We start from the raw sequence: 13,303 nt of genomic DNA on the forward strand, positions 1-13,303 counted from the left end.
TCCCAAGTGCTGGGATTAAAGGCGTGCACCACCACGCCCGGCTGAGAAAACAGGTTTTAAATAGAAGTACATTCCAGTAACCACAATATGGTTGTGCACTGGAAGATGGAAACACGCTTACCTTAAGTCCGACTGGATTCAGTTACAGCAATTACAACCACCCTCATGTCACTGTAGAGAGTTAACTGTGTGATCCATTATAAGGGCTTTATTGCACACAAATAAAATCATAGCAGTTTATTGTTATTATTAATTATTAATGCTCAGCCTATTATTCGGGGGAAACATTCATCCAACAGTAACAAGAGACTCAAGAGATTAATTTAATTTAGTTTTATTAAATTAAATAAACACACAAACAAAGGTTAAAGATAGATTCTGACCATGTTCTCTGCATTACCATCCAACCCAGAATTCACAGTGTATGCAATTTATCCTTCTTTAATAGGTTATTTTTTTTCCAACTTTAAGTTTCCAGCAGGGTAAATGTATTAAGGCTTTCATAGTAATTTCACAACTAATGAAAATTATAAATAAAAGCTTCTTTTCCCTTAATGTTTGCCCACAAGAAGAACGTGCTTGTCTCTCTTTTATTTCTAAATAGAATGAAAACTGAGGTGTTTTGCTTTCCAAACACAGACTGCAGTTGAGAGTTCTGTGCACCGCTTCTAAATCACACACAGACTGTGCAATGCTTTGTATGCAAAGTGCTGGAGGTGCAAATGTATCCTGCTGGATGTGGAAAGAGAGGCCAGCAGTTTCTGCTTCCCTTGATTGTCCAGCATAATATGCTCTGACAGGGACCCTTCCGGGCCTATAGAGTTCAGTGGACTACAGAGATACCTGGAGCTCAGCTACTCCTGGGGGTTTGGACAAAGACATATTCAAATGTTCTTGTATTATAAAACCTGGATAGACACAGAAAGAAAAAAAGCTTATTGGTACTTGAAAATATCTTAGAGATTTCTTAGAAGCAAATAGCTGATCCTTGGTAGAGTCAAGAGGGTAGACAACATGTTACAAGACCTCTGCCATGCTTAGTGACCGCCTCCCCAGTGCTTCAGCTTCCCAGACTTTCCAGAGCACCGTGACTCTCAAATGCTGGGACTCACCCCTAAGTCAGCTACTCGGGCAGCCCCTGCACAGATGAAGCCCACTACAAGATAATAGCCGCAGGCTTTGAACTGGTTTTCCATGGGGAGAGTAGTACCAACTTAGCCTAAAGAGTTCCAGTTTAAAATTTCAGGAGCCCATGTTTATGTTTACTCACAGCACAATATTTTGGGGGAGATGTAGGACTAGAGAATGTGATGGTTACTTTTACATTGCTGTCACGTGACAAAATCAACTTAAGGGCAGGGATGATGATGATGATGATGATGGTGCTGTTGCTGTTGCTGATGGTTTGACTTATAGTTTCAGGAGGTTTTAGTCCAATATGGCAGTAGGCAAGGCACAACTCGGAAGTGTATAGCAGATGCTGTTCACATCACTGAGGCCAGGAAGCAGAGGAAGAGATCAGAATCAGGAGGTGGGTAGACCGTTAAAGGCCTGCCCTTCCACTTCCTTCCACCATCTATGCCTCCAAAAGGTTTCCTGGGCTTCCAAAATAGCATTGCCAGCAGGAGAAAGCACAGAAACTGTGACTTGTGGGGGCTTTAGATTCAAACTATCTCCAGGTCTTTGGGTCACAATACAACAGGGACTATTACATGGCAGCTGGGGCCCAATAAAAATGTTTGTACTATCCCCAGCATTCAGTAGTGAGTAATGGGATGCCTTGGTTCATTGCAACAATTACCTAAGGTTGTCCCTTCAGGCACGTGCACACTCCCGAGACTGCCCAGGATGGCTTACCCTGCACATTCTGTTTGCAGCTAATAGAGAGTTAGTTGAGTTTTCATATCATAAATGCTCTTACTGTTAGGACCTAGCTAAAGTGCTAAGGCCTAGGTAATAGTTACCTGGATAGCCTGCCATTATAAGGAAACTTTCTCATACGTTTCTGCTGTGACTAGGAACCAATCACAATAGAAGTCAGAAGAACTGTTTTGTATAATTACTCACAATAAGTTTGGCCCTGAACCAACCACCCAACAGCACTTCCTGCATCTGTGTATGAGCTTTTATGGTATAGGCTGCCCCTGGGATGGACCGCAACATAAGAGAGACGCCTGCACCACTATAAGAAACTATTTGGAATAAGACTTCCATTTTGAGTAAGGGTTGATTAAAGTTTAAGTTCTTCCTGGGAACTGACATCCTGCTTGGCAAGTTAAGACATGAATGTTAGACAAGCAAAGTCCCCTGCCAGAGCTGAATATCTCAACCAATGGAAACAGGATAAATGTGCAGCAAAGACGTGATCCTAAGGAATCCCATATCCCTAAATCCTGACTGGTGAAATAACTTGGCATAGATGTTTGTAGATCTTAGGCTTAAAAAGCCCTTGTAGGACCTTAACTCAGGGTCACAGTTCAGTCCCTGGATTTGGACTGTCGCCCTGATTGATCAGTCCTGGGCAAATGCTCAAAAAACAATCCCTGTCTGACTGAGATCAGTGTTCGTATGGTTTGTGAGGTGACTCCTGGACCCCAACACTTACAAAGAAATAAGATTTGCAAATGCCTTGTGTTCAACACATTAAAGACACAGTATTTAGCTTTTGCTACAAACATTTCATACTAACATAAATGGTTTTGTTTTTAGAAATAAGTAGCATGCATTTGCCAAAACTCTTCAATTTAGAAGCGCCGTAGTCCTGGTAACTGGGGAGCTTAGTGGAAGGGAGGGGAGAGTCTTACAGGCTGGTAAGGGGAACACACAATTTCCACTGTGGTGAGGCTCTTAGCCAGTATGTCCACCCAACTTAGACCTCAGCCAAAAGGTGGACAAAGAGCAGGAGCCCCATTTGTTGTATTTATGAGTGACTTGGGGGAGAGGTAGCTTTGAAGGAATAGAACATGTTCCAGCAGCTTTGTCTTTGAGGAACACACATGTACATTACAGGAGAAGGAAGGTGAGGAGGCAGAATTACTCTATCCAGAAAAAGCACTGGCAAGACATATGTGGAGATATCAGTGTGGCATTGCAGTAACACAGATCTCCTCATACAGAGCTTAGGCAGGAGTTGGAAATAGCCAGTTTACAAAAGAAGAAATACAAATGGCCAATAAACATTTTAAAAGGTGTTTAACATAATTAGTCATCAGAAAAATGCAAATTGAAACTGCTTTGAGAGAGTCCACCTCTCCTATCATGAACAGCAGGTTATATATGTGTACACACACACACACACACACACACACACACACACACACACACAAACACAATCTGTGTGTATGTGTATGAATATATATATATATATACATATATATGAATATATGTGTAACAATAATAAAGGAAAAGAGGCTACCAATTTAGGAGTGAGCTGGGGCATGGGAGGGCTTAGGTGGAAGGGCTGTGGAGGGGACTGAAGGGAGGAAAGAGAAAGGGGGAAATGATGTAATTATATTTTAATTAAAAGTAAATCTAGTTTAAAATGTCAACAAAATACTGGGGAGAACATGGGGAAATGGAAATCATTTTTTTTAGTGAGAGTATAAATTAGTGCACCCACTGTGGTGGTCAGTGAGGAAGTGTCTCAGAAAGCTAAAGCTAGAGTGTCCACGTCTGGGCACACGCCCCATGCTCTCCTCTCCTTCTAGAGCACACCTGTGTTCACAGTGTTGAGGAAATGAGCCCAGCCTAGATATCTGCCAACCTACATATGAATCATAAAAACATGCTACATATACACGATGGTGTTTTATTCAGCTGTGAAGAAAAATGCAATTCTGAATTTTGTAGCAAAGTGGATAGAAAACTGTAGCTCAACTGGTGTAATGTTGGCATGCTTGCTGTAAGAATAGCCAACTGTTTTCTGAGTGGAATGTAGGCCTGCTCCACATGAATTTACAACCAACTCCAACAAAGGATCCCGAGGTCATAGGCGGTACAGGAAAACCTACTATTGTTTTGCTAAATGGTCACAGTCAAACTTTGTTTTGAATATTTGTGAATATTTATATTCTGACTACTATACTCATCTAATCAGGCTGTTCTTGAAGAAGTTACCTCAGGACCTTTGGAAAATTCCACCAGGTACCTTTGTGCTCTGGAAGGGAAAGGCTGATAACATTCCTCAGATCACAGGAGCAACTGACCTTTGGCCACCTGCAGAGAAGGGAAGCCCAGAGCATGTAGACACATTCCTCAGAGCAGACTGACCATTGGCCACCAGTAGACCTCATTCCCTAACGACCAATCAGTTTAAAAGTCACACTGTTCTGCCAATCACATTGTGCCTAGTGGCTGTTGCTCTATTTTACCCCTGAAAACTGTATAAAAACTGGCTGAACAGACTGCCTGGGGTTGTTGCCTCTCCTTAAGGTGCAGGACAACTCCAGCACGCTGGAACAATAAATCCCTCTTGCTTTTTCATCGATCCCTGGCTCCATGTGGTTCACTCAGAGGTTCCCCAGTAGCTAAGGCTTGTTAGAGTCTTAAATTCCCAGTCTTGGCCAGAGAGGTTCCATTTTGCTATTGACAATGATTAATGAAGGGACTCACAATTTGTCAAAGTTCTGAGAATTTGAGCATGGAGCCTCTGTATCAACTCCCCACCATCCAGAGCTCTGGGGACATAGCAGAGGGAGAGTGGGGGGTTTGTGGGGGAGGGGTATAAAAACTGAAGGGTGTGGAAGCCCTGTGAAACAATGTTGTGCTCAGGAACTCATGAAGGACCTGTAGGAGCTCAAGCCAGTCAACATTCCAGCATGGATGGGGGAAGGGCTCCGATAGCAGAGGAACTATTGGCAGTTAATGGCTGCCAAGGGAGGGGAAGCCATTTTTCTTTGGGGATGTAGCCACTGTATCACCCATGTTCCAAGTGGATGCTTCACTAGGAACATATGGACAATGCCAATTACACTCAGTGGGTTATAAATAAAGGACACATAGAGCAAGAGAAGGACATAAAGGTGGGGGCATATTGGGGGACAGAGGGGGTAATAGAGATGACCAAGATATATTCTACAAATACCTTATTTTTTAAGAAGGCAATTTAGTACTCTAGATAAAAGTTTGAGTGCCTGAGGGTGATGTGAGAATTGAAAAGAGTGTTATCATATGGCTCTGATTTAACTTATAATTAAAAAGCAAAATACATTATTTATGCCAATATGTATGTTATATACATTTGCATATATATACATATATAGACACACATATAGATATATGTAGTGATGCACTGCTAGTAAACTGAATATATGATGGTATGTCCTTCCATATGAATAGCTTGAGTTGAATTCTACTTATTGCTAGTGATATCTTAGCCATACTTACAGCTTGTATGAGTTCTCATAAGGAAATAACCTAATACATTTACCCCTGACTATTAACTAATGAGTGACTGTGCACATATGCAGTCATTATTTTATACATATATATTTACATATTAGTATGTATTTCATTGAATGGTTTCCAAGTTAAACAAATGTTTCCAGTTAGAAGTATATGTACATATATGTGCTTATAAAATAGCGTTAACCAAAACTAGAGACTGGGGGAGGGGTTCTTGAGAATAAAAAGCTTTATTGTACAGATGTCAGAAAAAGTCCATGTGGTCCTAGGACAAGTTACTGGACTCCCAGCAGGAAGGCAAAGTAGCAGTTAGTAATATGTCTGCTCGACTTAAGAATGGAAACTTGGGGGAGGAAATATAAAGGGCTTACTCCAAGACTGCACGGGCTATAGATAAGACAATGCACGGGGGTGGGCAGTAATTCTCCATAAGGAGAAGCACTTTGCTGCTGCAAGATTAAGATTAATAACCCAGGATGTTTATTTACTTCTGGAGTGGTAGTGTGATGGTTTTCAATCTGACATCTAGAATCACCTTGGCAGATGGTCCTGTGGGTACTCTTGTGGGAGATTCCTGAGTACATTAATTGATGTGGAAAGACCCATTCTTTTCTCCTTTATTGAATGAGAAGTCCATACATGCATATAACATGTTTTGATCAAGTCCACCCCTCAATCCCTCCCTTCCAGTTCTTCTATTTCTCCACCACCTCCATCCTCTCCCAATCTCATATGTTATCTTTTAACCCATGGAGTGCACTTAGCACTGCCAGTATGTGCTCATGCAGAGCATCTATTGGAGCATGAGTAGTTCTCCCAGGACAGTTCCCTGAAGAAAACAGGCTCTCTGTCTCAACAGACACCAGTTGCCAATAGTGCCTCAGCAAAGGCACTATTGGATTGCAGGGGTGGGATTTCCTGACCATCTCCCACACCGGTGATGATATTTTGTCTGCCTTGATTTTGTGAGGCCTGTGCACGCAGTCACATCTGTTGTCAGTTATGTGCAGCTTCCAAGGTGTGTCAAGAAAATGTTGGGTTTTGTTAGTCATCCACTGCCCCTGGCTTCGGCTCCAGCTCGGCTCTGGCTCTTAGAATTCTTTCGAGTCATCTTCCACCTTGATCCCTGAGCCTTACTTAGGAGGAGAGAGTGCCATATGAATGTCCCATGTAGGGCTGATTGATCCACAGTCTCTCATTCTCTGCACCCTCTACTGTCACTAGAAGGTTCTCTGATGAGGCCAGAGAGCTTCACTTATCTATGGTTATAATGATATGTCTTTAGCAGTCTGTTTAACACTATGTTTATTTAGAAGAATAATAGTGAGGGTTCTTCTCTATTATCTAGCCTCAGGTTGGCTCTGTCAGTGGTGCCAGGTTTGAGCACTGCCTTGTGGAATGGGCCTTAAACACAACTAGAAAGTGTTTGGTTACTCCCATAACATTCATGCCATATTCTAACAGTTGGCATATCTTGCCAGACAGTTGTTATTGCAGCTCCCAGGGTTCACATCTGAGTAATACTGATGATTGCTTTTCTCCCATGTAGCATACACAGCACCTTCCAGCACTATAAAAGAACTATCCAGCAGGAATGAACCTTCCAGGCTGGTACCGGATTGATTTCTCCATGCTCTGTGACTTAAGTACGTGGTATCTTCAGCAATAGCGGGAAAGATCCATCGTAATTGTTCTGTAATCAAGGGATTCTGGATGGCATAAAATGGAGAAAGTAGACATTCATCACCTTGTTTCCGCATTGTGAACACGGAAAGACCAGCTGCTTCAAGCTCCTGCCGCCTTGACTTTTATGCCACAGTGAACTGCACTTGAGTATGAGCCAAAGTAAACCCTTCCTTCCTTAATCTGATTTCATCAGTATCTTATCACAACAACAGGAAAATAAGCGAAGACACAGCACCTGAAGTTTGACCATCCAGAAAATCATCAGTCACTCAGGATTAGGGAACAGTTCTGGTTGGTTCTCCTGTCAGTGGCAAGCTGATTAATGGCCTTTATCTGTCCTCACATCTCTCCTCTAGTTGGAGACTTCTTGGGATTTTTCTCTTTTCAATAGATTCATTATAGAAACACACACAGATGAGAATGAGTGCATTATGTGCATATATACATAAACGTATGTAAATACACTTAAATTCTGATTCCTGTCATCTAGCTCAACATTTTAGTGATTAAACATAGATGCTTTGACTAAGACCATAGAAATAATAAATGAAATCCTCAAATATGGATAGAGATAGAACAAAGAAGAAGATGTAATTTAGTGTGAGATGGCCAGCTTCCTGAACAACAGGAAGACATAGGAATAAGTTAGAAGTGTGCTACTTTATGCTTTCCATAGCACTAAGAAGCAAAACTGACATCCAAACTGAAATCAAAAGAAAAAAGAAGCAGCTGTTCATTGGCCCCAGGCAGGCTAGCCTGATAGCCATTAAAGGATGTTTACTGTCATTGTTTTACATACAGTAAACTGGTGATGGGGAAGCTCTAGTATGTGGCGGTGGTAGACAGGCTTTACTCCCCAGTTAAGGTCCCGCCCCATCATCCCAGCTGGTCTACCTGGGACAGCCTGCTGAGACAGGAGCCCAGCATAGCAGCCCTCTGAGAGGCTCCACCCAGCATCTGACTGAGACAGATGTGGACATCCACAACCAAACATTGAACTGAGGTTGGGGACACCTATGGAAGAGTTGTGGAAGGACTGAAGGCCCTCAAGGAAATGGCATCCCTACAGGAAGACCAACAGTGTCAACAACCGGGACCCCTGAGAGCTCCCGGAGACTGAGCCACCAACCAAAGTGCACACATGGACTGGTCCCAGGCCACCAGGCATGTATGTAGTAGAGGGCTGCTATGTCTGGCTTCTCTGGGAGAAGATGTGCCTAATCCTGCAGAAACTTGATGTACTGAGGTTGGGGAATACATGGAAGGATGTCCTCTCAGAGGCAAAGGGAAGAGAGGAACACAGAAAGGGGGAACTGGGAAGGGGCAGTATTTGGGGATGTAAATAAGTAAATAAACAAATAATTTTTAAAAAATCCTGCCTCATACATACTGCCTGAAAGAATGATGCCCATCACTTAGAAACTCAGGGGCACTGGAAACTTGAGTTAAAGAAGCCCAAGGATGCCCAGCGGGGCACAGATCAGACTGTGGGGTTCTCCAGAGCTCTGGCTTTCCCCGTCTGCATCTATCTTTTGTGTGTGTGTGTGTCTGTGTGTGTGTGTGTGTGTGTGTGTGTACACTGACAGTCAGCAAGCACTGCTCTAGGGAAGGCCCTCTTCTGGGCCCACGCTGGACAGAGTGCCTGTGTTCAGACCCGGGCTTCTCCACCCACAGGGCACACAGCCACACTCAGATTGGCTGGCTTCTTCAAGCCTTGGTTTTTCAACTCTGTAGTGCTTCAGAGCAGATGGAAAGATGGTGTTTGGTGGAGTTACTGTTTGAAAGAGCTTAGGGCATAGTGTATATTAGTAGTAGTATTCACATTCAGTCACCACCCTCACCACCACCATCACCACCACCACCACCACCACCACCATCATCATCATCATCACCACCATTATGTACAAAGCATCAAAGGGCAGTCATTGTGGAGGGGGTGTGGCAGTGAGTCTTCTGGGAAAGGTAAGCTTATGACTTAGCCTTTGTTCCTTTCCTGTCTGTGAGGCCCCAAAGACAAGGGGTTAAGATAGACATTGTGTTGGGATAGACAACAGGATGAGTTCCACAGAGCAAAGTCACTTGTGTGGCATGGGACATAAACAATATCTTAACATTTACATAATATCTTAACATAAACAATGTCTTAACATTTGAGCTTAATACTTATGCCATAAATGTACAGGGCCATCTTACGAATACTCAAATAAAATACATGAGGGGGGACTCCCTTGGCCTCCATCCTGAACCTAGGCCCATCCTTCCATGCGCTACCCAGAAAGGACTATGCACTACACACATCGTGATTCAGCTTCCACGCTGCTTTGTACTGCTGTTCAGCTGCATCTGGAGAGGTTTCCATGTGACTAATTATAAACAGTTCTACCTCACAGATTCTTTCCCACATGTATCTCTTACCCCTCATCGTGATGGCCAGCATCAGCAGTGGTGAGTGGTAAGCCCAGTTCTTGGGACCCCTGGAAGAACACCAGAATGTCCAAGTCTGATGTAATAACAGAGACTCAGCCGGGTGTGGTGGCACATTCCTTTAATCCCAGCACTTGGGAGGCAGAGACAGGCAGATTTCTGAGTTCGAGGCCAGCCTGGTCTACAGAGTGAGTTCCAGAACAGCCAGGGCTACACAGAGAAACCCTGTCTCGAAAAACAAACAAACAAAAAAACCCATACCCCCCCCCCAAAAAAAAAACCCAACCAAACAAAAACACACAAAAAAACCCCAGACTCTTTTTCCCATGAGTCTGACTTGGACCCCAAGCCTTCCCCAAGGCCCAGGTTAGGGGCTTGGAGTATTTATACGTTCATATGCATTAAGCTGGGATCCTAGAACCTTGGGGTTACGTGACAGGGGAGGTGATAGTGGGAGTGCCATTCTTCAACCCTGATAACATCATTTGTTCAGGCAGTGGGGTGGAACTGCAGATGCACACATCTGCAGAGGGACCTTCCTGACCTGGGAAGAGTAACTTATTGCGTCATTAGAAGCTAGTGTATCTTTACAGCCCGGTCACAGCTGTCTGGGAACACTTAGTTGCCCTTCTCCCCTAGTCCAAGAGTGGGTTTTCTATTATTTCAAGGATATCAGTCTCCGCTTCCTTCAAGGGCAGGAGCCATCTGTACCAGGGAAACGCTGGTTATCAATCAAGGGAGTATTGGCCTTGGTGACAAGGAGGCTTGGGTATGGTGCTTTCTGTCTGTTCCCAAGGCTGGCATCTGCCCTGTGGGGGGAGGTCGTCGGGGGAAGGGAGCACTACTGTGAAAAGGAGAAAGGGGGAACTGCAATATTCCAGTGCCAGGCTGGGCCTTCTCCAAAGGCCAGAGGAGCCTATGAAGTGGGGAGGGAAAGAATGTTAACTTCTCTAGCCCCCGTGAGGCAAGGAGGTGCAGAGGCAGGCTCCCTGTGCCTCCGTAGTGAGCGAGCACATCCCTTAGACAGTGAGCTACTGTTTGGTTTTACCAGCTGTAAATAGAGACAGACCACAAGTCGCTCTGAGCTTCAACTTCCTGATCTACTGATGATAGGTCATGTTTCTAAATCTCCACACAGCTATGCTAATCTCTGTTTTGGCTTTTGAGACAGAGAAAACCCAATCTTTACTAAAAATCTGAACAAAGAAAGTTGTGTCAGTGGGCAAAACCTGATAGCCCCAGGGATGCTTCACACCAACAGGATATGCCTCCCACAAAGTGGGGTCTCTTCAGAGAGTCTGTCTGACTTAATTCTCACAACTCATAACAGAGTACTCAAAACAATGTGGGCCTATTCTACCTTCCAAGAGTCAAGGTACTTTGATATATTCCCAGATTAAATAATGCAGTTGGGTTGTTTGTTGAAGGGCATTAAAGAGAAGATCTAAGTGTGTGATGGTTAAAAAAAAAGGGGGATTTGAGTGCCCAAAAATGTACACTCAGTCTTTTGTTCAATGTTTATTGAGCAACTACTATATGCAATGGTGGGGATATTAAAGAAAATGGCCCAAGAACCTCTAAAGTCTTAGTAATGGATGCTGTCTCCCTGTGGGGTGTGTAGTGGATGCTGTCTCTCTGTAGGGTGTGTGCATTATGGAGACTATCTCTTGTTGCCCAGCCTATCACCAAAGTGTACGGGTTGTTGAAGAATCTGATAAAGCACTGGAAGCTGCTTGTCAGTTTGCTTCCTTAGCCACCGAAGGAGGAGAATAACAGTAACCTTTTCATTCTTGTTTTTATTTTTTATCATTGCTTTTCGACCATGCAAAGTGCCATGACTGATAGCAAAAAGGAGACTCCCTTTTCACGGTGCAGTAAATGGGAGAGGGTGTTGGCGTATGACTGAGCAGTGTGATCATTATTGCTGTCAGCTTGACTAGATCTAAAACCAGCTACAGCTACAGCTCTGAGAGTGTCTGTGAGGAGTGTCTAATGAGGCTAAGTCAAGTGGGAAGACCAAGCCTATATGTGAGCAGCACTAATCTGTGCTCTGAGGTCCTGGGTTGAATGAGTGCAGATATTCACTCTGCTTCCTGGCAGCTATGGGAGGATAGCTGCCTCTTCCTGCTGCTGTGGCCCTGTCACAAACTGTGGAGCCAAACTCAGGCTGCCTTTGTAGGGAATTTTGTCTCAGTAATGAGCACAGTCATGATGGCAAACAGTGAGCCTGAGTGTGGGGTGTGTGGAGAGGTTAACTGTGAAGGCTGTATCGTTGAATGAGGAACAGGTGAGGAGGAAGGACCATGGCAACTTCCTTCTGGGTTAGCTTTGGGTCACTGTGATGAAATGCCTGAGATAACTATGTACAACGTGTAGAATTTATTTTAACTCAGCCTTCAGAAGTCTCAATCCATGGTCACTTGGCCTGGTGACCTTTGACCTGTGATGACATAATACATCACAGTGGGTGAAAACTGATCACCTCCTGACAACAGAGAAGCAAAAGAAAGACCAGAGGACCCAGGCACAGACAGATCCATCCAGGGCACATTCCCAGCCACAGACTTTCTCCAGAAAGGCACCACCACTTAAAGTCTCTGCTGCTTCCTGTAGTCCCTAAAACAGACCTCTCACGAGCCAGCTGCCTCCCAAACACCTCTCACCTCCTAGCACTACCACTACCACACTTGGGACAGAGCCTTCAAGACCTGAGCAGAAGGTAAATCTTTGGATTCAAACCAGCTCCACCTTCGAACTGCAGTAGGTAAGACATGGGGAGCTCACAGCCTCATCTGTCTTCAGGCACACTTTGGTGCTAAGCCTTTGGGGAAATGAAGGTCAACCCCTGTGGGGTAATGGGCTATGTACAGACAGCCCGGTCTCCAGTCGAGCTGAGGTTTTGAACTCTGGTGGGACCTGATGGGTGGTAATTTCCACCTACATGGGATGGAAGGCATTCCCTCATGTCTCCTGGACCCCCAGCTCCTGTTGAAGTTACCTCCCCCTCAGCCCCCACAAGAGAAGCATGTGGCTAGCAGTCATGTAGACAATGTCTCAAGCTTCTGGCATTCTGGCTAGACTCCTCCCCACAGTTACCTAGCAACAACAAGATAGCCCAGCCATCTATAAGAGGGGCTGCTTGGATTCTCCTTGCTCTCTTACTCTCTCTCTCTAAGCTTTTACCTGTGGAGAGCTGTGCCGTGAGCAATCGCCATTATAAGATGGTGCCGGCCTCTGCTGTGCCTAACTAGTAAACAAGCCTTGTACACAGGTGCAAGAGTGAACTCACGCCTAGTCACTGCCTATCTCGGGGCATATAATGGGGTGATGGGTGAGCAACAAATCAGGAGCTGACACGCCACATCAGGTGCTGAAATGCCATGGCTGAGGGCTATATAAGCAACACCATTTTCCGGGGTCTGAGTCTTCCCTCCTGAAGAAGCAATAAAGCTTATTGTTGCAGAAGATTCCGGTTGTCCGAGTGTGTTCTTGCCGGCGAGAATGATAGCTCGGGACAAGTGGCGCCGAGGAACCCGGGAACTTTATACCATCACACCAGCATAAGGGAGATCCCCCCGTTCGTGGGGCGGAATCAGAACTGCAGGACATTAAGGCTCTGTAAGGTATGTACAGTCTTGAAATTTCTCCAGAGTTAGACGCCCTTTTGATTGTTTTCACGGTGATTATTCCTTCCCCTTCGGTTTAGTTTTGCTTCCACCGCTGGAACTGCTGACTGGTTCTCAGTAGTGGTCAGGCCTGGACAGCGACCAGTATGGGAATCTCCCACTCT

This window comes from Mus caroli, chromosome 5, assembly GCF_900094665.2.
Source record: "Mus caroli chromosome 5, CAROLI_EIJ_v1.1, whole genome shotgun sequence".
Lineage (NCBI taxonomy): Eukaryota > Metazoa > Chordata > Mammalia > Rodentia > Muridae > Mus > Mus caroli.